Source organism: Lissotriton helveticus, unplaced genomic scaffold, assembly GCF_964261635.1.
Source record: "Lissotriton helveticus unplaced genomic scaffold, aLisHel1.1 SCAFFOLD_892, whole genome shotgun sequence".
Taxonomy (NCBI): Eukaryota; Metazoa; Chordata; class Amphibia; order Caudata; family Salamandridae; genus Lissotriton; species Lissotriton helveticus.
The window spans coordinates 26,841-30,942 of NW_027611928.1; positions in this window are offsets into that span (position 1 = coordinate 26,841).

Sequence of the window (4,102 nt, forward strand, 5' to 3'; positions counted from 1 at the left end):
GGAACCAATTAAAACAAGCATTGGCATAGCCAATAGGTCTCGCCTTTGGGACCTTATAAGTGTTTAGCCATGCAGCAGTTGATGTTGTTGCACCAAGGATATTGTGCTGGATAACTAAACACGTATAAGGTCCTAAAGGCGAGACCTACTGGCTATGCCAATGCTTGTTTACCTGATGGGCATTGGCTGACCGCTGCCTGGTTACTGAGGCCCTGGTGAGGTTGAGACATATTTGGGGGAGTTTTATCCTCATCAGATGATGCTGTGCAGGCCCAGGTGCAATGAGGCCCGGTCGGTGCTGCCTGGGAGTGCGTTGCCAATGCTTGTTTACCTGAGGCGCAGTCGGTGCTGCCTGGGAGTGCGTTCTTTCACTTTCGATTGGCGGGGCTGCCACCCTTCACTCTCCCAGGTGCAATGAGTCGCAGCGGTGCGGCCTGGGAGTGCGTTGCCAATGCTTGTTTACCTGATGGGCATTGGCTGACCGCTGCCTGGTTACTGAGACCCTAGTGAGGTTGAGTCATATTTGGGGGAGTTTTATCCTCATCAGATGATGCTGTGCAGGCCCAGGCCCAGGTGCAATGAGGCGCAGTCGGTGCTGCCTGGGAGTGCGTTGCCAATGCTTGTTTACCTGAGGCGCAGTCGGTGCTGCCTGGGAGTGCGTTCTTTCACTTTCGATTGGCGGGGCTGCCACCCTTCACTCTCCCAGGTGCAATGAGTCGCAGCCGTGCGGCCTGGGAGTGCGTTGCCAATGCTTGTTTACCTGATGGGCATTGGCTGACCGCTGCCTGGTTACTGAGGCCCTAGTGAGGTTGAGTCATATTTGGGGGAGTTTTATCCTCATCAGATGATGCTGTGCAGGCCCAGGCCAAGGTGCAATGAGGCGCAGTCGGTGCTGCCTGGGAGTGCGTTGCCAATGCTTGTTTACCTGAGGCGCAGTCGGTGCTGCCTGGGAGTGCGTTCTTTCACTTTCGATTGGCGGGGCTGCCACCCTTCACTCTCCCAGGTGCAATGAGTCGCAGCGGTGCGGCCTGGGAGTGCGTTGCCAATGCTTGTTTACCTGATGGGCATTGGCTGACCGCTGCCTGGTTACTGAGGCCCTAGTGAGGTTGAGTCATATTAGGGGGAGTTCTAGCCTCATCAGATGATGCTGTGCAGGCCCAGCCCAGGTGCAATGAGGCGCAGTCGGTGCTGCCTGGGAGTGCGTTGCCAATGCTTGTTTACCTGATGGGCATTGGCTGACCGCTGCCTGGTTACTGAGGCCCTAGTGAGGTTGAGTCATATTTGGGGGAGTTTTATCCTCATCAGATGATGCTGTGCAGGCCCAGGCCCAGGTGCAATGAGGCCCGGTCGGTGCTGCCTGGGAGTGCGTTGCCAATGCTTGTTTACCTGAGGCGCAGTCGGTGCTGCCTGGGAGTGCGTTCTTTCACTTTCGATTGGCGGGGCTGCCACCCTTCACTCTCCCAGGTGCAATGAGTCGCAGCGGTGCGGCCTGGGAGTGCGTTGCCAATGCTTGTTTACCTGATGGGCATTGGCTGACCGCTGCCTGGTTACTGAGGCCCTAGTGAGGTTGAGTCATATTAGGGGGAGTTCTAGCCTCATCAGATGATGCTGTGCAGGCCCAGCCCAGGTGCAATGAGGCGCAGTCGGTGCTGCCTGGGAGTGCGTTGCCAATGCTTGTTTACCTGAGGGGCATTGGCTGACCGCTGCCTGGTCACTGAGGCCCTAGTGAGGTTGAGACATATTTGGGGGAGTTTTAGCCTCGTCAGATGATGCTGTGCAGGCCCAGCCCAGGTGCAATGAGGCGCAGTCGGTGCTGCCTGGGAGTGCGTTGCCAATGCTTGTTTACCTGAGGCGCAGTCGGTGCTGCCTGGGAGTGCGTTGCCAATGCTTGTTTACCTGATGGGCATTGGCTGACCGCTGCCTGGTTACTGAGGCCCTAGTGAGGTTGAGTCATATTTGGGGGAGTTTTATCCTCATCAGATGATGCTGTGCAGGCCCAGGTGCAATGAGGCGCAGTCGCTGCTGCCTGGGAGTGCGTTGCCAATGCTTGTTTACCTGATGGGCATTGGCTGACCGCTGCCTGGTTACTGAGGCCCTAGTGAGGTTGAGTCATATTTGGGGGAGTTTTATCCTCATCAGATGATGCTGTGCAGGCCCAGGTGCAATGAGGCGCAGTCGCTGCTGCCTGGGAGTGCGTTGCCAATGCTTGTTTACCTGATGGGCATTGGCTGACCGCTGCCTGGTTACTGAGGCCCTAGTGAGGTTGAGACATATTTGGGGGAGTTTTAGCCTCATCAGATGATGCTGTGCAGGCCCAGGTGCAATGAGGCGCAGTCGCTGCTGCCTGGGAGTGCGTTGCCAATGCTTGTTTACCTGATGGGCATTGGCTGACCACTGCCTGGTTACTGAGGCCCTAGTGAGGTTGAGACATATTTGGGGGAGTTTTAGCCTCATCAGATGATGCTGTGCAGGCCCAGCCCAGGTGCAATGAGGCGCAGTCGCTGCTGCCTGGGAGTGCGTTGCCAATGCTTGTTTACCTGATGGGTATTGGCTGACCGCTGCCTGGTTACTGAGGCCCTAGTGAGGTTGAGACATATTTGGGGGAGTTTTAGCCTCATCAGATGATGCTGTGCAGGCCCAGGTGCAATGAGGCGCAGTCGCTGCTGCCTGGGAGTGCGTTGCCAATGCTTGTTTACCTGATGGGCATTGGCTGACCGCTGCCTGGTTACTGAGGCCCTAGTGAGGTTGAGACATATTTGGGGGAGTTTTAGCCTCATCAGATGATGCTGTGCAGGCCCAGGTGCAATGAGGCGCAGTCGCTGCTGCCTGGGAGTGCGTTGCCAATGCTTGTTTACCTGATGGGCATTGGCTGACCGCTGCCTGGTTACTGAGGCCCTAGTGAGGTTGAGTCATATTTGGGGGAGTTTTAGCCTCATCAGATGATGCTGTGCAGGCCCAGCCCAGGTGCAATGAGGCGCAGTCGCTGCTGCCTGGGAGTGCGTTGCCAATGCTTGTTTACCTGATGGGTATTGGCTGACCGCTGCCTGGTTACTGAGGCCCTAGTGAGGTTGAGACATATTTGGGGGAGTTTTATCCTCATCAGATGATGCTGTGCAGGCCCAGGTGCAATGAGGCGCAGTCGCTGCTGCCTGGGAGTGCGTTGCCAATGCTTGTTTACCTGATGGGCATTGGCTGACCGCTGCCTGGTTACTGAGGCCCTAGTGAGGTTGAGTCATATTTGGGGGAGTTTTAGCCTCATCAGATGATGCTGTGCAGGCCCAGGTACAATGAGGCGCAGTCAGTGCTGCTGGGAGTGCGTTCTTTCACTTTCGATTGGCGGGGCTGCCCCCCTTCACTCTCCCAGGTGCAATGAGGCGCAGTCGGTGCTGCCTGGGAGTGGGTTCTTTCACTTTCGATTGGCGGGGCGGCCCCCCTTCACTCTGGTGAAAGCCACAAACGGGATTTAGGTCAATATTCTCATCACAGACTTTTCAGGTGAAACAAATGTCCCCGTTTGCTGAGGCCTTGAAAAGAGCGACCCAACTCCAGCAGTGAGGGCCAATGAGCATTGTTGAGACAAAATAATCATCGATCGATGCAACAAAAACAACAACAACAAATGAACCCCGGAGAGCAGGCTCGAGACCCTCCAGCAGCAGACAGTCTTTGTATCTCTTGGCCTCACCTGGTCGGGCCTCACCTGGGGTTTATTTCGGGGCCTGGGCTCTCTGCTGAGCCCGAGTGCAGGACTGAACTATGAGCGCGGGGTAAAGAGGCCTTGGATTAACTGCGCATGCGCGGAGGACAGACACCTCTCCCACCAAGGACCACGAGGCGCCTCGCGACACAGCAAACGCTGAGATTTCAGGGCAAAGCGTCTCGGGTTGGCTCCTCTATATTGGGGGAAGTGTCTTTGCTCTGCGCAGGCGCAGTGAGACTGAGTATCTTCTGTCCAGGGCACAGGCTGCACTCCGAGCAAGGCCCTAACTCGGCGATAGAAAGGTTTGTCTTCGCTCCGCACATGCGCAGCAGTGACGAGCGGTCCTGCGCGTGCGCAGCCGTGAGACGCCATGTTTTGTTCGCGCGCCTGTGGCTCGGCGTG